Source organism: Tenrec ecaudatus, chromosome 6 (genome assembly GCF_050624435.1).
Source record: "Tenrec ecaudatus isolate mTenEca1 chromosome 6, mTenEca1.hap1, whole genome shotgun sequence".
In the NCBI taxonomy this organism is placed as follows: Eukaryota; Metazoa; Chordata; class Mammalia; order Afrosoricida; family Tenrecidae; genus Tenrec; species Tenrec ecaudatus.
Genome location: NC_134535.1, coordinates 172,367,953 through 172,392,655, shown reverse-complemented (window position 1 = coordinate 172,392,655; position 24,703 = coordinate 172,367,953). Strand labels below are relative to the sequence as shown.

General features: G+C 40.6%; 1 protein-coding gene and 2 pseudogenes across 1 annotated transcript in view; 2 read left to right on the top strand and 1 right to left on the bottom strand.

Moving 5' to 3' along the window:
- Positions 1 to 24,703, bottom strand: part of GPR158 (G protein-coupled receptor 158) — a 465,390-nt gene that overhangs the window by 250,450 nt on the left and 190,237 nt on the right. The window lies entirely within an intron of this gene.
- LOC142450599 (large ribosomal subunit protein eL31-like) lies at positions 5,145 to 5,529 on the top strand (annotated as a pseudogene).
- LOC142450598 (dihydrolipoyl dehydrogenase, mitochondrial-like) lies at positions 10,250 to 18,803 on the top strand (annotated as a pseudogene).

The window sequence follows — 24,703 nt, the reverse complement described above, 5'->3', positions numbered from 1 at the left end:
ATGTATTGTTGAGAATGAGGTGAGTCAGAGCAGAGACCCAAAGCCCGCAGTTAGACAATAGGACATTCCTTCACAGTAGGTTCACAAGGAAGGGATGAGTCAACCAGGGCACAGTATAATTCCGATAAAATATACAATATTCCTCTGGTTCTTTAAGGCTTCCTCACCTCCCACTATCACGAACAAAGTCTTGCCTTTCAGTTCTGGATAGACTGGAGCATGTACATGGGTACAGATAAGAGCTCAAGACACCCAGAATCTAGGTCCGATATACCCGAGTGTAGAAATGGGAGTAGTGATATCAGGAGGGCAGAGTGTGCTGAAATACACGAATGTCCTCTGGAGCCATTGCTGTTTTATGACTATTTTCTCATACACTAAATGGCACCAGACTACTATCGTTTTTGAATTCTTAGGCTCAGCCTTTATGTTGTTATTTTTTTCTCCATCTTCCTTTGGTACTACTAGCTGATATATTAAATCAAAAATATGTATTTATATTTGGAAATGTATTTTTGCCTTAGAGATCCATAGTTACAATCACCTATATAACTGGAAACTGGATCATCAAATATGCCGTGTCAATATTTTTGAGATTATGATGGAGTGTTTATGATATTCCAATACCCACTGCCATCGAATCGATTCCAGCTCAAAGTGACTCGTGACTGATTACGTCCCTTTAGCAGATGAGAAAACTGAGGCACAGACTGTTAAAGTAACTTACGCAACATCACATAGAATTCAATATTAAGATTCTCATAAAGTAACTACTCTGTATAAAGTATAGGCACATCCATAAAATGAAGCCCATTGACCATAGACTCATATCAACATTATAGGACAGAATAGGACGTCTACAGAGTTTCCCAAACTAAACTAGGTGTTTACAAGAGCAAACAGCCTCCTCTTTCTCCCGTGAAACTACTGGCATGAAGGGGGGTGTTGCAATGCCAATCTCGAGGTTAGTAACTCAATGCTTAACCCACAGCACTATCAGTGACCCTTTTCCTGCTGAGCAAATAATCAGAGTTGGATTCTATGAAGAAGAATGATGGCACCAGGATTGGAGGAAAGCTTATTAACAACTTGTCATACACGGATGACACAGCCTTGCTTGCTGAAAGTGAGGAGGACTTGAAGCCCTTGCTGATAAAGATCATGAGTGTTGGCCTTCAGTCTGGATTACAACTCAGTGTAAGGACTACCAACATCTTCAAAACTGGACCAATCGGTGGTAGCATGGAAAATGGAGAAAAGTTTGAAGATGTCAAGGATTTTGTCTTGCGTGGTTCCACAATCAATGCTCATGGGAACAGCAGAGGTCAAAAGACAGATTGCATTAGGCAAATCTGCTGCATAAGACCTCTTTAGAATATTTAAAAGCAAGGATGTTACTTTGAGGACTAAGGTGCTTCTGACCCAAGCCATGGTATTCTCTGTTGCATTGTGGTAGATATATAATCATTAGTCAATTTGAGGATTAAAAGTGAAGGGGTGACGTCTACTCTGTCAATTGGGTCACAGCCAATGAGGCTTCTGTGTGGGCACAGCCTTCCCCTAAGGATTCTGGGAATTCCAGTATTTCCTCCTTGGAGGTGGGAGACACTCTGCTCACACCCTGGGAGACATAGCAGCTGAAGAGACACATGGACCTACCCTGATGCAGCCCTGGGTACTGGAAAAGCCATGCAGAGACCCCTGCCAGAGCTGAGATGTTTCCAATGTCACTGGATCCAAAGACTTTCTACCCACTGGCTTGTGAGCTTCTACAGTCGGTGTTATTGCATGTGTTTCATGAGTGTGAAGAGGACATTATAGATTGGTATCGGACATATGGGATAATATTGGACTTATGGACTTGATCTGGACTGGGCTGGGATGTTTACTCAATGTTCAATTGTTCTTGTCTATAAAGCTCTTTCTTATACACATATGATCGTCCATGGATTTGTTTTTCTAGTCTGCCCAGACTAACACATGCATCATATTCATGTGAAAAGTGAACAATGACTAAGGAAGACGGTAGAGACTTTGATGCATTTGAAGTATGGTGCTGGAGAAGAATACTGAAAGTCCCATGGACTGCTAAAAGGACAAGCAGATCTGCGTTGGAAGAAGTACGGCCAGAGTGTGCCTTAGAGGCCAGGATGGCAAGACTTTGTCTTACATACTTTGGACATGTTATCGGGAGATACTAATCCTTGGAGAAGGACCTGATGTTTGATAAGTGGAGGGGCAGCAAAAAAGAAGATCCTCAACGAGATGGATGGACACAGTGGCTGCATCAATGGGCTCAGGCATAGGAACAATTGTGAGGATGGAAGAGGACGGAGCGGTGTTTCCTTCAATGGGCCACTATGGGTTGGAGCCAACCCGATGTCACCAAACAACAACTCGTCACCACCTACTGCCACGGGGTCCATTCCAACTCATGGGGGCCCTTTGTTTCTGGGGCCAAACATCTTTATGGAAGCCAATGGTCTTATCCTTCTTGCACAGAGGCTGGTGGGTTTGACACCAAGCCTTGTGGTTAGCAGTTTGAAGTTTACTTGATAGGGCCACCAAGATTCCTTTCTTGTACTTAATAAAGGCTAAATAATAATATCATATATATATGCCAGTACACCTACAAATTCCACTTAAAGACACGGAAGCACATCTCCTGCCTAACTCGGGGACTGCCAGAATCTGAAAAGTACTTTAAGAAATGCAAACAATTCCTACACCTGTTACAAATTCTAAAAATACACCTCTCCTCCCTTTCCAGTGAAGAGCACCCCAGCTCAGATCTTAGAAAACACATCTTCACGACAGGGCACCCAAGCATACTGCTCTTTCTTTACAAGAAATTTGAGCCAGAAGCCCCCCTTCTCAAGGGGAACCGTCAGGGCTGCTTCACACGCACTTAGTCCTACACCAAACTGAAAAAGCCAAGCAATGAGAACTAAGGGGTTTCTGTGGGCCCAGTTGTCAATTCTTTCTCTCTTTGGTAGCAAATATCAGACACAGCTCTGCTCGGTTTTGACAGAAGGCTTATCTAATTCCAGAAAGAGTTTCCTGTATATTGAATTTACTGAGCCTTATTTCAAAAGCAGATGGCAATACCACAGAGGCATAAAGACAGATAAAAGGCTTGACATTGGGAGGATGAAGTCATAACTGGATCTCCAATGATTTCAAAAGACACTGGTTTTCTTTTCCTTCTTCTCGATGGATTTGTGAAAGTCACTGCAAAATGTGGGACCCGATAATGTGAGAGTGGGTGTTTGGGGGTAAGCTGGGCACTGCGCCAGGTTAATTTTGCTAACATGCAGTAGCTTCATCTCCACAACTATTTGCAAGTTTATTAAAGCAAAAGGGAAACACTCTAACGGAGGAAATCTAAAAGGCCTTCAGGCAACGATAGGGTACACATCACCCACATATTTCATCAAACAATCTTCCAGGAAACAAAGACTCATGAATAACAAACAATGCAGTATTTCACCAGGGAGAGAGAGAACGACATTCTGTCCCCATTATTCAGCAGCTGCCAGCAGCTGGTTTAGAAAACTTGATGGCTTGGTAGGGAGGTGCCTTAGAACACAGTAAAATGCTTTAAATAAACTCTTTTCTAGTATTAATTTTTTAAATACCCTTGCTACACTGACTAGTGTCATCTCTCAGAAATCAGGGCCACAGAATGGCAGTGGCAACGTAGCATGTGGCATAGGGACCTGCCCATCTGCAAACTTCACACTGACACCCAGTGAGATGCTTGCGGGGTCGGATGGGGGTGGGGTGGAAACTGGCTCAGGAAACTGTCAAGATTACATCTCTCTGAGTTAGCAAGCCCGGTTTTCCTAGAGCCTCCTGCAGACATAGCCCTTAAGAGCTTAATGAATACAGATTCTTAATAGACTCCACACTTGGAGAAATAAGAGGATGCTCTGCACTGAGACACAAACGCGCCATGATACATCTCTGCTCTTGTTTGAAACACCAGATTCCTTGTCATAGTGTATAGGCACTGGGAAGCTCCTCTTCATTCCTGACTTAATCCGTCACTTGCTTACTAAGCCTGGTGTGCCGCTTGTTGACGTAACAGAAAGGAACAGGCCACGGTCTGGCTGTCGCAGAGTTTAAAACACAAAGCACGAGAAAGCTCAGAGCACCTATGGAGTGCTCTACCCCTATTGATACCTAAAGGACTTCTTGTTTGCTGGTACCTTTGTTAGTAATCTACTTTTAGACATTTTTCTAAAGTAAATTTAAAAAAAACACAAGAGAGTGGAGATACCAGGAGGATTAGGGGAGGAGAAAAGGGGAATTGATCACAAGGATCAACCAATAACCCCCTCCTAGGGGGACGAATAACAGAAAAGTGGGTGAGGGGCGACAGGATGATGTAAGACATGAAAACCATAACCTGTAACTTAAGGGTTCGTGAGGGAGGGCAGGTGGAGGAGGGAGGGGTAAGAAATCAGGAGCGAATATCAGGGGCTCAAGTGGGAGCAGAATGCTTTGAAAATGACGGTGGCGGCATATGTGCAAATGTGCTTGACACACTGGATGAATGTATGGATTGTGATAAGAGATGTAAGAGCCCCCAGTAAAAGTAAGGGGAAAAAATTTAAATTGCCATGCTATTAATGTAAGCCAGTATTCATGATATCCTTAAATAAAATATTCTTAACTGTGAATAGAAGCCACAAGACAGAGTATGCCTTAATTTTATTTGATCGAACCTCCAAATCTACATCTATCCCGGTCCATATTCTCCATATCCACTGGAAAAGGAAATTCCCACCTCCTCTACCATCTTTGAAGGAATCCTGGAAGCACAATGGTTGTGCGTTCAGCTGATGAACTAAGAGAGAAATTGCTAGAACTCACCTGCTGCTCGGTGGCAGAAAGGTGTGGCAGTCGACGTTTGCCAAGATTAGCGCCTGGAAAACAGTTGGGAAGCTCTGCTCTGTTCTGCATGGTTCAATGAGTCAAAGGCCTTCTGAAAGCACAAGGTTTGGATTTGGTATGCGTTTGTCACAGCGCCCTGGTGCCTTCCTGAACCCCCCCAGAGGTCTGCCGGCACAAGGACTGGCAAGACTGGCCATCTGTTCCCATAAAGATCGCACCCAGCCCTTCCTTTCCAGCCTGGCACCATGGCTCCGGCCACTAAGGACGGTGCGAAGAAGGGGCGTTCGGCTATCAGCGAGGTCCTGACCAGAGAGCAGACCATCAACATTCGCAAGCGGCTCCATGGCTGGGCTTCAAGAAGCATGTCCCCAGGACGATCAAGAAGATTCGGAAGTTTGCTAGGAAGGAGATGGCAACACCCAATGTATGGATCGACACCAGGCTCAACACAGCTGCCTGGGCCAAAGGAATCCGGAACGCCCCCTACCGTCTCTGTGTGCGTTTGTCCAGGAAACGTGAAGAGGAAGATTCCCCAAACAAGCTTTACACACTGATGACCTCGTGCCTGCCACCACTTTCAAGACTCTACACACAGTCCTTGTGGATGAAAACTACTGGCTGGTGATCTAATACGGGTTCTAAAACTGCAACATGTTTTTTAAAAACTTCATCCAAGAAAACCATACGGGGCAGTTCTGCTGTCACATGAGCCCCTGAAGCTGAGTTTGACTTGAAAGCATGCCACGAAAAGAAAACACATCAATTCTCCTCCTAGATAACACCAAGGGGCAGGTGGCGCTGCCAAGTAGGTGTGGAGCTGCTACCAGGAAGGTTGGTAGAGCAGAGGAGAAAGAGGCATCTATCTGCACACAGACTTACAGTTTGGCAATTCCCTGACAGGGTGACTCAAATTCTGACTCATGGCATCCTACACGTATCCAAGTGGAACTGTGCTCCTCTGGGTTTTCACAGGCTGCAATCTCACAGTATTGTACTGGGTATAGTTGACCTGATTGTGGCAGAGCAGAATTGCCCCCAAGCATTTCCTTGGCTGCCCTTTCTATGGAAGCATATCTCCAGCTCTTCCTCCCAGGGAGCCGCTGGGTGGTTCAAACCACCAGACTTTCCTTTAGTAGCCAAGTGCTTTCCCATGATGCCAGCAGGGTTCCTTGTTATAAAGATGTAAAATCTCCCCAAATTGATAGATACATGTAATGCGATTCATCTGAAAATTGCGATGTAGTTGTTTGTTTGTTTTGCTCTGCAGCCATCACCACAAACATTCACTTCCATTGAGTCAAGTCAGCTCCCAGTGGTTCTGGAGGGCAGAGCAGAGCTGTTCTGTAGGTTTCTCTGGCTGTGTATCTCTACAGGCACAGACTGCCACATCTTTCTTCAGCAGTGCAGTGGTGAATTTGAACCACCTATCTTTCGGTCAGAACCCCAGTGATTAACCCGCTGAGCTACGTGGGCTCCTTAAACATAGACAAACTTATTGTTCTTTTATTGGAAAAGGAATGGGCATTAGAATAGCAAAAGCAATCTAAACAAGAAAGGGAAAAGGGTGAAAGGAAGTTTTATATAGAAGATTATAAGATACTAAATACTACTTAGATACAACAAACAAGACACTCTGGTATAGGCAGAAGGATGGTCATGTCCATCAATGAAAGAAGGTGGAGAACCCAGATACAGAGCCGCACAAATATGCCCACCTGATTTCTGACAAAGATACAAAAGTAGTTCAATGGATGAAGACTTGCCATTCTAAAAAACACTACTGAAGCAATCTGATATCCATAAGCAAAAACAAAACAAAACAGTCCTCTGGCTTACACGGTATATTTTTAAAGATAGAAACAATAGCTTATACTGAATCCAAAGCATAAAGTCAACAGTAAAACAATAAAATTACACAAGCTCATATGATAAAATATTTAGGATATAGGGCTAAGCAGGTTTTTCATATTTCACACCAGAAATACAGTTCTTAACACAGCTTTTTGATGTACTGGACTGAGTGTCCGTGAGGATTTGGGATAGCTAGAACTCTCCTACACTATGGGGTACATACAAAGTACTACAATCAGTTTAGAGAATAGTTTCTGATTACTCACTATACTATCTTTAAGAGATTTGGTTGATTTAAGCCATTTCAAAACAAGATGATAAGGAAACATCTCTAAGATGCCCAGAAAGCTATGACAAAACAGCAAGTCTCCAGGAATTGGCAGAACGCCCACTGAAGGGTTTCTATAAGCTGATGAAGCACGGGAGACACTCACTCGTTTATGACAACAGATTTGGCCAACAGATGGGAAGGGATCCACATCGGTTCCCATTTCAAAGAAAGATGACCCAACCGAATGAAGAAATTATCAAACAATGTCATCAACATCACAAAAAACCCAATAATGGCTAACTGACTCTACCTTCAAAACAGGTTTTAACAGTACAATGACTTTCAGAAATTCAAGTCGGAGTCCCAAGAGGACTTACAAGAGGAATATCACTGTCAGTGTCTGATGGATCTCGGCTGATACCAGAGAATGACAGAAAGATATTGACTTGTGATGTATTTACTAAGCCTGGGTATCTGACTGTATGGATCATAGCAACTATGGATAACATTGTAAGGAATGGAAATTGCAGAACACTTTATTGTGCTCATGCAGAACTTTTAGGAGGACAAAGAGTCAAGCGAACAGAACAAGGGAATACTACTTGGCTTAAAATCAAGAAAGGGATGTGTCACCATACTTCTCCAGTCTATATTCTGGGAAAATCATCTGAGAAGGTGCATTACATGAAGAAGAATGGGACATCAAGATCTGAGGAAAGCTTATTAAGAACTGGTGATAAAAAAAAAGAACTGGTGATATACAGATGACCCAACTTTGCCTTTTGAAACAAGATTTGAAGCACCTGGTGACAAGGATTAAAGGCTGCATCCTTCAACATGGATCAGAACTTAATGCAAACAGAAGACAACATCATGAAACACAGAGTAAAGATTGACATTATCAAGGATTTCATCCCAATTCGATGCACAATCAACGCCCATGGAAACAGTCAAGAAATCAAATGCATTTGGGCAAAACTTTCTACATAAGACCTCTTTCAAGTGTTGAAGAACACGGATGTCATTCTGAGGACTAAAGTGGGACTGACTCATGCCACGGTGTTTTCAATGGCCTCATACACATATCGGATATTGAGTTAGGAAGACTAGAGAAGACTTGATGCACTGAATTATGCTATTGTCCAGGAACATTGGAAGCACCCTGGCTGCTAGAGAAGCAATCATATCTGCCTTGGGAAAAGTACAGATAAAGAATACTCCTGGAAATTGCGGATGGAGAGAGTTCATCTCATGTATTTGGGGCATGTTGTCAGGAGAAACTGTCCCTAGAAAAGGGAATCATGCTTGGTAAAGCAGAAGGGCAGCAAAAAGTAGTTAAGTTCCTCAAGGAGATAGACTGACACAATGGCTGCAACAATAGGATCACTACAGCAATACTTGTGGAGACGGCATATGGCCTGGCAACATTTCATCTATTTGCACATAAGGTCTATGAGTAGGACGTGACTTTATGATGTCTAATAACAGTATTATCCAGCAATTACAAACATAAGCTTGTTGCTGCACTCTGTGATATATAAAGTCAGCATTAGGCATAGCTACCTCAACAGTTATTAGATATATTATTATTTAGCAAATATTATCTAGTAATCTCAACTTCTGTTAAATAATAAAAAGATTTGTGCAGACACCTAGTAGATGTACATAAATATAATAGTCACACTATTTACAATATCCCCAAACAGGAAAAAAAAAGTACCATCTATGGTAGCATAGGCAATTAAACGGAGGAGTACTTGTAGTTGAATGTTACACAGAGTCGAATACTCTACGACGAAAATAATGTGGTGTATTATGCAACAATAGGGATGAACCCATCAGTCCCTGAAACAAAGGTTAAGCAGAAGTCATATACTATATACTACTCGATTTATGTAATGCCTGGAAGCAAACAAATGTAAAGCATGGAATTAGAAACCAGATATTGCTTAATTGGGGGTACTGTCATGTCCTTCTCTGCCTTCAGGGAGTGGGTACGTGGGTCTTAGAGAGGTTCCCTTTATAATTCATTATGCTGATAATTCTGATTGTGTATTTTAAGCACAGTATTTATATTTTAATAAGATGTTATAAAATGTATGCTCTACTATGCTTCTTCCTCCCACTAGAATTCATTTTAAGTTCTCTTTCATTTGTCATATTAAAAAAATTATTCTTGTGACATATTGGAAAGAACCAAACATTTGTGTATTCTACTTTTGCTGATAAAGATAAGATGTTCTGATACCAGAGAAGAAAACCTCTGGATGTTTAAAAGTCATTATATAAAAAATTATGTAAATCTCAGAATGTGCTTGCATCCACTCGGTACTTGGCTGCTTCTCAAGTATTTAGAGTCTGAATGTACATTTGCATTTCCCCAGTGAAGGTTTGGAGGATTTTTCAACCATAATTAGCAAATCAGCTGAAGAATAAAGGGCATAGAGCTAAACCAAAAGCCAAGCAATACACTGCCTATTAAATGCTAAGCCAAAACTAAATGCTATATTCCCAAATGACATGGAAGTTATCTTTTATTTCCTGGAGAAAATACATATTGTTTATCATTTGCAAAGAAAACAAATTGAATGGGTATAATTTAGCTGAAAAGCGTGCCAAGTTCTTTAAAAACACAAACTGAAATTTTGAAGTATGTCTTCCACAAACAAAGATACTCTACACATATAATTGTTGTGTATATGGACATCTTCAAAATGTTTCCTGATTGCTTAAACTTTTTTTAATTGGCAAGGAAATGGGAAATAAGATTTGAGGATCATGCCGAATGATCATAGAGAAATTTCGAATGAGCAATGGAAATTTATGGTAGTACATTCAGAGCATCTTCTCCTGGCTCTCTTTTCCGTAAGGCGTTTTAACAGTAATTAGATAAAGCTTTCAAAGGATGATGTTGGAGAACGAAAGCATGGAATTTGTCAGGCCCACTTCAGTTCAAGTCTCAGAGTCACCACTAAACAGTGTTGAAGTTGTGAGAAAATTACTGGACCTCTTTAGTTTTTAGTATCCTTATAGAACAAAAGGGATGATAATATATGTAATTCCCATGTAAGTCTAAAAGTGAGAAAACACACAGCAAATGTAAAGCAGACTTGAGGATCAGAATCTGCTCGACGTCAGCGAGCACTGTACGCTCCCCCGTTCACCCACTTCACCCCTGCTCAATACACATGCACACAGAGAAACCGTGAACGAAACAGGAATGGTGTGATGGTACGACTAAACGGACAAGCATACATTAAGGTACAAACTGTCGAAAGAGACAAAGATCATCGGTAATGATGTCAATCATCTAGAAAATAAGAACCACCGAGTTGTCAGCATGTCGTTGGGTGCCGTGGAGTGAGCGCCGACTCGTGGCAAGCCTGAGTACAGCAGAACAAAGCACCGCACCACCGGGACAGCGACTGCTTTGCTTGAGGCGAGGCTGCAGTCAGTGTCCCAATCATCTCACCGAGGGGCCTCCTCTTTTGCGCTGACTCTCACTGACTGGCAACTTGTCCAGAGCACCCAGGACAAGGTCTCGCCATCCTTTAATTGTAGTCTCAGTTGGCAGCACTTCTTCCGAGACAGGTTTGTTCGTACTTCTAGCAGTCCATGGCATCTTCTATATTCTTTGCCAACATCATCCTTCAAAGGCACGGATTCTTCTTCATCCTTCCTATTTATTGTCAGCTTTCACGGCATAAGAAGAGGCTAGGAATGCCATGACTCGGAGCAGGGGCACCTTAGTCTAGAAAGTGACATCTTTTCTCTTTACCAGAGGTTTCGTGTAGCAGATTTCCCCAAGGAAACATGTCTCTGATTACTGAACTTGTTCTTCCGTAGACATTAATTTTGGATCCAAGCAAAATAATATTCTTGATGACCTCAATCTTCTCCATTTATGATGATATTTTATATAAATCCAGTTTGCGGACTTTGTTTTTCTCTTTCCCTTGAATCGTAGTCCACACCCAAGGCTGTATCTTGTGGTCCTCATCAGTATTTCAAGTGCTCTTTATTTTCAGCCAGCAAAGCCGTGTGATCTGCATCTTGCAGACTGTTAGCCTTCCTTCAATCCTGATGTCACATTCGTCTTCATGCACTGGCTTCTGTGGTGATTTGCTGGCACTAGTGAGTGGGGCGAACGGATCCAACTCGCACAGCACCGTGCCTCACTTAAAGCTCTGCACTCTCCGCGGGTGCTTTTCCGGGACTGCCTGTTGGTCCGTGTGCGAGTTCTACACGAGCACCAGGAAGTGTTCTGTAATTCCCACTCTTCTCCAATCTACCCACAGGTTTTGGATGATCCATGTGGCCAGATGCCCTTGCAAAGTCAAAAAAACCCAAGGAAACACAAACTACATCGTCTACACAGAAGAGGAAAAATGAGAGGCACAAACTAATACAATTGTCCTAGGAATAAGTTAAAATTTTGAATGGACCTTTAGATGCAAATATCCACCCACAACAAAAAGTCCAGGCCGAGATGCTTTACTGGTGAACGTTGCCAAAAAATATTTAAGATGAACATCAATCCTTCTCAAAGTCTTCCTAATAACTGAATAGAAGAAACTATCTGCCAGCTCTCTATCAGTATTACCCTAATACCAAATTCGCAGAAATGAAGTTAATGCCACAGACCAATACCTTTTATGAGTACAGACAGACAGACACAACATTTCCAAAAAAAAGGGCTGCGGTGGGGGTCAGCTTGGGCTGTAACTAGTTAGGCTGACAGTGCAAGCCACTCGCTTCAGTAACACATGGGCTGTGGACTCCATAAGGTGTACGCTCTCAGAAACCCTGAGGAAGATCTGCTCTTCTGAGCTGGGAGTTGCGAGGAGTCAAAGTTCACCTGGCAGCAGGGGAACATGCATACATACATACATACATACATACATACATACATACAATAAAAAACAAAATTCAGAAAGACAAAAAACAATCATATAACCAAGGAGTATTGATCCCAGGCAAGCAAGGATGGCTCAAAATACAAGAACCCATCGATTGAATACAGATAAAGCACTTGACAAAAAACCATAACTTTTCAGGTTACTCCTGAAAACACTCAGCAGACTAGTTATAGAATGAAATTTCTTCAAACCAACCACAGGAATCTATGAAAAACTCACATCATATCTAACGGTTAAAGACAGAAAACTTTCCCCTAAAATCAAAAACGAGACAAGGATGTTGTCCACCATTTCTATTCCGTATGCTGAGTGGTTTTACCATAGGCGGCCGAGCACAAGGTTCGAAACTACCAGCCAGAACTCTGCAGGAGAATGATGATGGTTCCCACTGTGGAAAACAGTCACACTCTGACACCCACACGGGCACTTCTACTCTGACCTACGGGTTTGCTGTGGGTCATGACCACCTGATGGCAGTGAGGGTGATATTCTGCATTGACTACAAATGCCAACGATGGAAATTAGGAAATAAATTCATAAAAGACATAAAGATTCAGAGGAAGAAGTAAAACAATCTCTATTTAAAGATTCTCTGATATTGCACAGATAAAAATTTAATTATTCCATCCACACAAAAAATCCAAACTCAATGCAATTGAATTGACTCTGACTCATAGTGACCTTGTAGGACAGAGTCAACTGCCCTTGTGGGTGTGTGCAGCTGCTAATCTGTATGAGAGCAGAAAGTCTTGCTTTTCTTGAGGAGTGGTTGATGGGTTTGTAACACTGATCTTTGTACATCCCAGTGTCACGGGGCTCCTTGAACTACTCCATGAAAACCCAAAACCCAGCTCACGGCCATTGTGTGGATTCAGACTCATGCCAACCAACAGGGCAGAACTGCTCCCATGAGTTGCCTAGCCTGTAACTCTTTATGGGAGTAGAAAGCCTCATCTTTCTCCCTCAGAAGAGCTGGTTGTTTCAAACTGCTGAGTTTATGGTAGCATACCAATGCATAACCATTATGCCACTGGGGCTCCTGGGAACTACTGTGTAAACCAAAACCCACACCCGTATCCATCAAGTCGTTGCTTACTCATAGTCACTCTACAGGGCAGAGTAGAACTGCCCCTATGATCTTCCATGACTGTAACTGTGCCCAGGAGTAGAAAGCCCAGTCTTTCTACCAAACTACTGCAAACAAAAATAGAAATAATAAGTGAAAGGATAAACAAGACCTTACTCATGACCAACCGTATGTAGGCTTGGCAGTTAACATTTCTACAAATATACTTATATGTGCTTTAAGTATATCCATGCTTAGAATAGAACAGACAATGGTTAAGGAGGTTTGGGACCACAGTCACTGGAAACATCAGAGAAAACCGGCATAACATAATTCACAATATACTGCATCCCACTTTGGTGTGCAATAACTGGAGTTTTAAAAGTTTTCAAGTGTCTCATGAAGATGCAACTATTGGTTTCTTCCTACTCACAAAGCAAAAAAAAAAAGTGTGAGTAAACGCTAAGAGTCATGAAAACAATTAGTCCAAAGGACTAACTGACAATGCAAAACTCCATCTTTCCCACCCTGATACTGGAATAGCTAGGTAGCACCCGGTTAGCACTGCTGACACTCACTCTGGAAGGGACCACAATGGAGCATCCTGAATAGTGGTGGGAAATGTGGAACAGAATTGAAAATAAGAAAAGATATTACAGGTTTAATGTAGATTGGACAAACCCTCAAGACTATGCAGGACCGTCTAAAGTGATTCCTTTTAGAGGAGTTCGTAGCAGTATTCATGCACCATGTAGTTATTCTGGTATCACGGTAGTGGAAGCTGAGATCTTTGTGGCCAGTTAGTCACAACAAAAATTAAATATAAAGGAATTTGTTTATTAAGGTTGCAGAGTACAAGATATATATACAAAGAACTGTATCTCTACAAACCAACAATTAAAAATGAAATTATTAAAAATACCAATATTATAGAGCCTCTGAAATATAGATCCTAATATTTATTTGGTCAATCACCTACTTTTTAGGGAAAGGAAAAAGAAAAATCAGCACCATGCTGGTAATCAGAACCTTCTACACTAGAGCACATAGCACAGGTTAAAGTGCAGTTATCTCTTTCTGCATGCTCTCTGATCATTCCAGGGGCCTCCCCAGGGGTCATATGATATACTTTGGGAAATACTGATCTAACAGAATAAAATATTTTGGAAGAAATTTATTTTTAAAAGTAAAAAACCTGTATTCTAAAATCTAGAAGTTACTGTTGATATAAACTTAAGAAGGATCTAAATAAATGAAAAGGTAGTTTGTGTTCATGGATCAGAAGACAGGAAAAAATGATTAGGGCAAAGAATGTACAGATGTGCTTTATACAATTGATGTGTGTATATGTATGAACTGTGATAAGAGTTGTATGAGCCCCTAATAAATTGTTAAAAAAAAGAAGACAGTATAATTAAGATTCCAATACTCCCTATACAGATACTTTGGTAATACAATCACTGTCTAAATTCAAGCTGGATATACATTTTTAAAGCTTAAATAGGTTTTTTTTTTTTTTTTGCTAAACGTGAAATGCTTGGACCAAATAATGCAAAGCAACACAGGCAAAAAGTGCCCAAGAGACATGGGCTCATCTCCCTATTAAAGAACTATCCAATCAATGGACTCATGGTGAACCATAGGTGTCAGATATATCTGCCTCGTGAGGTGTTCAGTGGCTGATTTTTTCTTTTACTTTAAAAAAAAATCATTTTATTGGGGGCTCGTACAACTCTTATCACAATCCATCCATCCATCCATTCAGCCATCCATCCATCAATTGTGTCAAGCACATTTGTACATTTGTTGCCATCATCATTCTCAAAACATTTGCTTTCTACTTGAGCCCTTGGTATCAGCTCCTCATTTTCCCCTCATTCCCTACCCCCCATGAACCCTTGATAATTTATAAATTATTATTATTTTGTCATGTCTTATACTGTCCGACGTCTCCCTTCACCCCCTTTTCTGTTGTCTGTCCCAAGGGGCAGGGGTGGGGTGGTTCTATGTAGATCCTGTGATCAGTTCCCCCTCGCTACCCCACCTTCCTTCTTCCCTCCCAGTATTGCCACTCTCACCACTGGTCCTGAGGGGGTTCATCTGTCCTAGATTCCGTGTGTTTAATTTCCTATCTGTAGCAGTGAACATCCTTTGGTCTAGCCGGATTTGTAAAGTAGAATTGGGATCATGATAGTGGGGGGTGGCAGGGAAGTATTTAGGAACTAGAGGAAAGTTATATGTTTCATCATTGCTACACTGCACCATGACTAGCTGGTCTCCTCCCACAGACCCTTCTATAAGGGGATGTCTAGTTGCCGACAGATGGCCTTTGGGTCCCCACTCTGCACTCCCCCCCATTCACAATGGTATGATTTTTTTGTTTATGGATGCCTGACCAAGCTAAATATTTTGTAGAGTTGACCAACTGAACTGAAAATTCATATAGAAATGCAAAGGATTCAGACAAGTCAAAACAATCTAAAAAATGAAGAAGGAAGTTGAAAAACACTGATTTCAAGTGACTTAAAAGTTAAAGAACATAAGACAGTGTGGTACTTAAAGTCGCAGTCCTTGTTTTTCATTGGCATCTGCCCAAGGCTTCTTGCTTTCAGCAAGTAAGGTTTTGTTGTTTGCAGATCGCAGGTTTGTGATAAGCCTCCCTCCAATCCTGATGCCCTTCATATAATCCAGCTTCTGGAATATTTGCTCAGTATGCAGACTGATTCAGTATGGAGGAAAGATTCCATCGTGACACCCAGTTTTCCTGATGCTACCCCAGGCAACATTTGCTTTTTCTGTTCAAAGGCTGCCTCTTGGTTCACGTTCAAGTTTTGCATCCTACTCTCCTCAAGATCATCCATCAGCTTTATGATTCACCGAGCTGGAGGCCTTTGCATAGTCAATAAAACACAAGCTAGCATATTTCAGAAATCTTTGTTTCTGCTTAGATTCATCTGATGTATCTCTTGCCACATCCTCTTCTGGAGCTGGATTGATTTTCTGAACCACTTTTTAACTATGTTCAGCAAAATTTTACTTGCATGTGAGATCAATGCTCGTGTTTGATTTCTGCATTCTGTTGGGTCACCATTCTTTGGAATGAATACAAGTGCGAATCGCTTTCAGTTAGTTGGTCAAGTAGCTGTCTTCCAACTGTCTTGGCATAATGTTTCTCCAGCTTGTTGAAACATTGCAATTGGCATTCTATCAGTTCCTGGAATCCTGTTTCTCACTAATGCCTTCAATGCAGCTTTCGACTTCACCTTCAGTACCAGTAGTTCTTGATCATATGCAAAGCAAGTGGTTAAGTTCAAAACAAAAGAAACTCCGTAGAGAAATATAAGAAAAACAAAGAATCCAATTACATCAAGAGGGAGAGGGAGAGAAGAAAAAAATCCAGCAAAATGACAGCATCAAATCCACATGTATTAATAACACTGAATGCTAATGGAGTAAATGCACTAGCCGAAAGATAGAGAGTAGTAGTCTGGATAAGAAAAACATACATATCAATACGCTGCTTTCAAGAAACATGACTCAGATGGAAGCCAATAATAGACTAAAATGAATGAATGGGGAAAAATTATCAAGCTAATAGCAACAAAAAAAGTCAGGAGTGGCAATTAATCTCCAATGAAATACCCTCTGAGCAAAATATATCACGAGAGACAAAGAAGGGTATTATATTGTTTAAAGGAACAATACAACAGATTTACATAATAATAAACATATACACCTAATGAAAGACCCTTGGATACGTTAATCAAACTCTCATAGAACCAACAAGAGAAACAAAAAATACACCAGTAATAGTACGAGGCTTCAATATGCCACTCAAGTAAGGACAGACAACCTGGAAGGAAACCCAATAAAGACAGAAAACTAGACCACACAACCAACTGTATCTTCTGACATCTACAGAGCACTTAAGCCAACAGTATCTGTTCTTTTCCAGCACACATGGAACATCCTCTAGAATAGACCACTTGTTAGGTCTACAAAGCAAGCCTTCATAAGTTTAAGTATAGGGATATTGTATAATCCATTCTCTCAGACAATAATGCTTTAAAATTAAAAATCAACAATAGGAAAAGCAAGGGCAATAAAAATCAAATACATGGAAACTGAAAAGCCATACTTCTTAAAACTACTGGGTAACGGATAAATAAAGGAAAAAAAACTTCAAAATCCTTGAAACAAACGAGATCAAAATACAACACACAAAACTCTTTGGGTCACAGCAAAAGAAGTTATCAGGGGCACTTTATAACAATCAATGCACATATCCGAAAAAGAGAGAGAGAGGACAGGGAGACTTTGACAAGGTGGTGGAGGTGTTCGGTGGGAGTGAAAGTACTGAAGGACAGGAAAATGCAGACCTGGGGTTGTATGCACTGCTCCTTCCGCAGTGCCGCTGAGAACTTACACATCTCAGTGGACCAATGCTGCGGCAACAGGTATCGGTTCCGCTTTTGATGGATACGTGGCTGCTATTAAATTTGCCCAGTTGGGCTTCAAGACCATCTGCCTTGAGAGAATGAAACACTTGGAACATGTTTGAATGTTGGCTCTATTCCTTCTAAGGCTTTAGTGCATGATTCTCACTTTTACCAGATGGCCCATGAAAAGAATTTGCATCTAGAGGAACTGAAGTGTCTGAAGTTCACTTGAATTTAGAGAAGATGATGGAGCAGGAAAGTACTGCATTTAAGAGTTTAACAGTAGGTGGAATAGCCCACTTATTTAAACAAAATAAAGGTGTTCATGTAAACAGTTATGGGAAGATAACTAGCAAAAATTAGGTAACTGCTTTTAAGTTTGATAGGAGCATTCAAGTCATTCAGACAAAGAATATTCTCACAGCTACCAGTTCAGAAGTCCTACCTTTTCCTGGAGTCATGACTGATGAAAATACAGCTGTATACCTATTAGTGCTTTCTTTTTTAAAAAGCATTACACAGAAGATGTTTGTCATTGGTTCCAGAGTAATAGGTGTAGAATTGGGTTTGGTGTAACAAAGATGTGGTGCAGATGTGACAGCAGTTGAGATTTTAGATTATGTTGGGGGAATTGGAATTGACGTGGAGATATCTAAAAACGTCCAATGTGTCCTGCAGAAACAAGAATTTAAATTTAAACAAAATACAGAGGTCACTAGTTCTACCAAGAAATCAGATGAGAATATTGAAGCTCCTTCTTGGTTTGCATTGGCCTACAACACCTAACTCAGAAGATGACATTAGAAGAACTGGGAATTGAACTAGGTCCTTAAGGGAGTATACCATTACCACTGAATACCAAATTCCAAACTGAAATTCCAAATATCGATGCAATTCTTCATGCGGTTTCTGGTCCAATGATGGCTCCCAAAGCATGTGATGATGGTATCAACTGCACTGAAGGAATGACTGGTGGTGCCGGGCACATCATCTATAACTGTATGAACACAGTTCAAACACCCTGAAGTTGCTTGGGTTGGCAAAGCAGAAACACGGTTGAAAGAGGCAGGTGGTGAGACAAAGTTGGGAACTTCTCCTTTGCTGCTAAGAACAGAGCTGAGATGGATGTTGGCACAGGTGGCATAGTTAAGATTCTTGGGCAGAAATCAATGAACAGAGTTTGGGGACCACAAAATCTAGGACTTGATGGCTGAGAAACGATCAATGAAGCAGGCCTGGCTTTGGAACATGGAGCATCACGTGAAGATAGAGCAAGACCTTGTGATGTGCACCCGTTGATAGCAGAAGCTTTACATGCAAACCTGGCTGCACTGGTTGGCGAACCGATCGACGTCTAAATCACAAGACTGAGATCATTTCCCCTTACATTTCCTGAGAGCTTTTATGGAAGTGGTATTTCTAAACAGGAAATTCTCACAGCTCCAAAAATTTCTAGGATGGAAGTAAGAAACTTTTGGAATATGTTTAATAGCCTTGGACAAAATGGCTCACATCTATATTTTAAATAAACTTAATATTTTGTGTCAGTCATTAATAATGCAAGAAAAAAGCTACTTACAATAGCATTCTGGAAAATGTCCATCAATCTGTGTTTTTATGCTTTTAAGAAAGTTTCCACATCACTGAATTGATGTTAAATAGCTTTTATTTCTGAGACAATGAAGTTGGATTGACTTACATAATGGAACTGAAGCATGGCATGTGAACATTTGTGTTTGAAGCAAGGCAATCAGTTTATTTTAAACCTCATTTCATATTGGAAGCAGAAATCAGTTATTAACACAAGAGTCAAATATGTATAACGGAAATGATATAAATTTAAAATGTATGTATTCACCTGTTTTGCGTAACCCTCAAAGTCGCACAGGTTAGAGGCAGATTAAAGACTTCTAAGGTTCCATTGCGGCCTGCAAGCCTACAGTATCATAGTCTAGTCACCTACATTGCTGAGGTTTACCTCTGAAGAGCAATTAGGTACTCGACTCCACAACGCTGGGGAAAGGGAGAGTATGGACCAATGTGGTCTTTCATTTACTGGTTACTCTGAATCGATGGCAAGAGGGTCTTTGTACTTCCTTTATGACTACCTCCAGCGTACACCCTTCTGATTGCTTTTGTAGGCTTAGGTGCCATTCAGAATGCAGACAGGAGCATAGTATATATATTTATATTTACACTGTAGGGTGGCATTAACACTTTTTAAAAGGTGGTATAAGAAAGAAAAGGAGAAATGCAAAACCAACCCCTCAACACGATATCTTCAACAATTAGAATAAGAGCAACAAGATAAACCCTCAGCCAACAGGAGAAACAAGTCATAAAGATTGGAGCAGAAATAAATGAATCAGAAACAGGAAAACGTTTTTAAAAATCAGCAAGACAAGAGGGTGCTTCCTTTAAAGGATTAAAAAAAATGGACAAATCACTGACAAACTTAAGAAAGGGAAATAAAAAGATGAGGTGACATCACAGTAGAACCAAATAAAATTTAAAATGATAACATTACTATTAGAGATTCTATTCCAAAAAGTTGAAAGCCTAGGTAAAATGGACAAATTTCTAAAAACCCAAATGCACAAAGCATCAATAAGTCTATAGCAAAAAAAGAAAAACCAATCAGGTAAGATTTAAAATTCCATTAAAAAAAGTCCAAGTCCGGATGGGTTCACCAGGGAATTCTGGCAAGCATCCCAAGAGAAGCTGACACCAGTTAACAAAAACATTCCTGAAAACAGAAAAGGACAGCAAACTCCCAACTAATTTTATGGATTGAGCATAACCCTGATACCAAAACCAGACAAAAACCGCAAAGTAAAAAACTGAAAACCAATAGCCCTTATGAACATAGCTGTAAAAATTCTCAACACAGTCTTACCCGTAGACCCCAACAACGCATCACACAAATACTACCCCATAAATTATTCCATGGTAGGTGGAACTCACACCAGGTAAGAAAGGATGGCCCAGCATTAGAAAAGCAATCAATGTCATCCACCATATAAACAAAAGAAACACAGGATCATAACCAGTACCCATTCTTGCTCTAAAAACACTCAACAAAATAAGACCAGAAGGAAAATTTACCAACACGATAAAGACCACATATGGAAAACCAATGGCCAACAGCGCTCTCAGTGGGAAGAACCTGAGTCCAGTTCCCTTGCAACAGAAGCCGATCAAGGATACTCAGTATCATTACTCTCATTCAGCATGGTTCTGGAAGTATTAGGCAGAGCTGCTAGACAACAAAAAAGAAATAAAAAGAACCCAAATTGGCAAATAAGTGAATCTCTCACTATCTGCATGTGCTATGATTTTATATGTAGAAAACCCCAAGGACTTGACAAAATAATTATTGGAAAAATATAATGATTTAGTAATATAACCGGATAAAAGATTAACAGATAAAACTCTATGGTATTCCTATATACTAATAAAAAGAGATGTGATGAAGAAAATGTGTTATATATAATATATATTATCAATAGGGACATAAAAGATGAAATACTTAGGGGTAACCCTAACCAGAGAGACAAAAGACCTGCACAAAGAAAATTACAGAACACTATTATAAGAAACTGAGAGACTCACATGCAGGGAAGAACCTTCCATGTTCATGGATAAACAAACAAAAAACTCCCCACCATCAAGTCAGTTCTAATAGTGACCATCTAGGAAAGAAGTTTCTGAGATTGTTACTATTGAAGGGAATAGAAAATGTAGTCTTTCTCCTGAGGGGCAGCTGGTGCTTTCAAACTGGTGACCTTGATGTTAGCACCCCAATTCCTAACCACTCTGCCACCGAGGCACATCGTGTTGATCAATAAGAACACTACATGTTCATGAATAAGACCAGATGCCTACTTCATTCTTTAAAGAAATGGAAAAACTCATTACTAAAACATATTCAGAAGCCAGACAAAATGTTTGGATTAGATTGAATATTGGTGAGTTTTCCAAATTTATTATTTTCCCATTGTATAAAAAAAATCCATGGCCAAAATTTTGCATTGATTTGAACTGGTTAATTCCCTCGTATATCCAAATAATTAAATTTAATCACAGTTTAACAGCTTACTTTTCTTTTGGAAAATGAGGAGAAGGCAGTGTCTGGACAATGATAATATTCTAGCTCATGTTCTATCACTGAAATAAAGCCAGTCTGCAAATCTGTCACAGTATGAAATTCCATCAAAATGAGAAATGATTTTTTTCCTATATATCCTCTCCCTAGGCCTACTCGTTTCCGAAGGTGTTGGCCCCTTCCCTCTAACCCTGATGAGTACCGCACTCCGGATGCACACCAAGTCAGCATAGCAGTCAACCACGTATTGCCACGAGTTAACAGGAAATTTTATTTACAAGAAAAATATCAAACTACTATCAACATGCCCTTCCTCTGAATCGATACACTTCTGAAAGCAGTGCTTCCATCTCTCCGGGCCTCCTTCCCCAACACTCGTTTCTCCCTTTGGCTTTTGTGTTAATGTGACAGCGGAAGCTCGGCCACCAGTATCTCAAACACCCACGGTAAACAGGTGTCAGTGAAACGTCCAGACGAAGAAGCAAGAAGAGGCTGTCCGATTCTGAGGTGCCAGGTACTGAAAACGTATGAAGAGCAGCAGGATACTGTTGGTGACAGTGACAAAAATCAGTCCCTCGGGTTGGAAGGCACTGAAAATTCAACTGGAGAACAATGGTCTCCTCAAAGCTGAGTCATTGAGAATTGTCAGGACCTTCATTTGCCGATGGGGCACCATTCAAAATGAAGAAACAGCTTCAAATGTCAATTGATAATGGGAACGTGGAATACAAAATAGTCAACAAATGAAATGAAACACATAAAGATTGATATATAAGCCATTAGTGAGCCAACATGAACTGATATCAGCCATTTTGAGTTGGAATATCTTATGATTATGCTGTGAAAGACAAATTCAAGAGGAATGGCTTCACATTCACCATCAAAAAGAACTTTTCAAGATCTAGAATGAATTTGTGATAGGATAATATCTGTATGCCAACAAGGAAGCTGAGTTAATGCAAGTATTATTCACAGTTATGCACAAAACCATTACAGCCAATGATTAGTAATTTGACACATTCTACCAATTTCTTCATTCTGAAATTGATCAAACACGCAATCAAGATGCACTGATAATTACCGGCAATTGGAATGGGTAGGTTGGAAATGAACAGGGATCTCCAGCAATTGGAAAGTACGGTCTTGATAGAAATGAAGCTGGAGATGGCATGGAAGAATTTTGTAGCAACAGTGACCTGCTTCCCTGTGCATGTGGGCTTCGCCAGATGGGATACATAGGAACCAAACTGACTACATCTTTGAGAAGGGATGGAACAACATCAGGGGCCAAAATTTAGCCAGCAGCTGACTGTGGAACGGACTGCTGGTTACTTATATGGAAATTCAAGTAGAAGTTGGAAAATGAAAACAAGTCCACACACAAAAAATGGCTAATGGTGATGAGCGCAAGAATAAAGAAAAGGCTCTAAAACTGACTGTGGGGATGACTGCGCACCTCTTCTTAATGCGAATGAACTACTGAATTGGATGACGTGTGGATTGTGTGTCAATAAAATAGAAAAAAAGGAAAAAATCATTTGGGAAGAGAGTTCATAATCCTAGGCCATTGGGATTTCATACACTAAATTAATAAGGCTCTCTACAAGTTAAAAGACTAATTTTATATTAAAATTACAAATACTCAAAAAATAGAGAGTCAAAAATACAACCTGGAGTATATACCACCTTGATTTTTTCCTTTATTTTTATAAATCATTTTACTGGGGGCTCTTATACCTCTTATAACAACATCAATTTTATCCAGCACATTTGTACATATGTTGTCATCATTTTCAAAACATTTTCTTTCTACTTGAACCCTTGGTATAAGCTCGTCTTTTTTCCCTCCCTCCCCCATCCTCCCATTTTTGTGACCCCTTGATAAATTGCTATTTTCATATCTTACACCATCTGCTGTCTCCCTTCACCCATGTTTCTGTTGTTCATTCCCCTCAGGGGAAAGGAGAGTTATATGTCAACCATTTCTGCCCCCACTTTCCCCCTACCTTTATGGTTTTGCTATTCCCACTATTGTTCATGATGGGTATTATCTGTCCTGGATTCTGTGTGTCAAGAGCTCTTATCTGTACCAGTGTAAATGCTCTGGTCTAGCCAGATTTCTAAGATTGAACTGGGTCTTGATAGTGGGGGTGGGGGGGAGTTGGCAGAGAAGCATTAAAGAACTAGAGGAATGCTTTGTGCTTTGTCAGTGCTATACTGCACCCTGGCTGGCTCATCTCTTCCTTTAGACCCTTCTGTGAGGGTATGTCCAATTATCTACAGATGGGCTTTCGGTCTCCATTCTAACCCCTCTCATTCACATGGATATGATTGTTGTGGGTGTTCTGATGACTGATACCTGATTCCACCAATACCTCATGATCATACAGGCTGGTGTGCTTCTTCTACGTGGGCTTTGTTGCTTCCGTGCTAGATGGCCACTTGTTTAACTACAAGCCTTTAAGATCCCAGATGTCATATCATCCAATAACCGGGCACCATCAACTTTCTTCACCACATTTGCTTATGTACCCATTTTGACTTCAGTGCTTGTGTTGGGAAGGTGAGCATCACAGAATGCCAGAATATTAGAACAAAGTGTTCTTGAATTGAGGAAGGACTTGAGTAAAGGCCCAATGTCCATATAACCTTGATACTTAACCAATAAATATATGTACATAGACCAATATCCCTATCATTATATATTAATATATTTACATAAATACTTGCCTACATTTATACCTCTATAAATTTGTCTTTTGCCTCCTAGTTCTTCCTCTATTTCCTTTAACTTTCCTTCTCTTCCACTATCATGCCCAACCTTCATTTGGCTCCCAGCAATTCCTCTTGGCTACACTGCACTTGATCAAACCCCACCATGCGTTCTACACCCTCCTCACCATCAATTGTAGAGCTCTTGTACCTTGTTCCTGGTTTTGTTGGGTCCTCCCTCCCTTCCCCTCACTTCTCCCTCTTCCATGTTCCCCTGGCACCATGGATCCATTGTTTTCTCCTTGGGATTGTTTATCTTGCCTATCTTTTATAGATAGACATGAAAAAAAGGAGAAAGGAAGGAAGACAAAATGGGCCTATAAATAGTTCCAGGTCTGTCTGCTCACACTTACATGTGTTTTCTGATCGAGCCTGATGAGA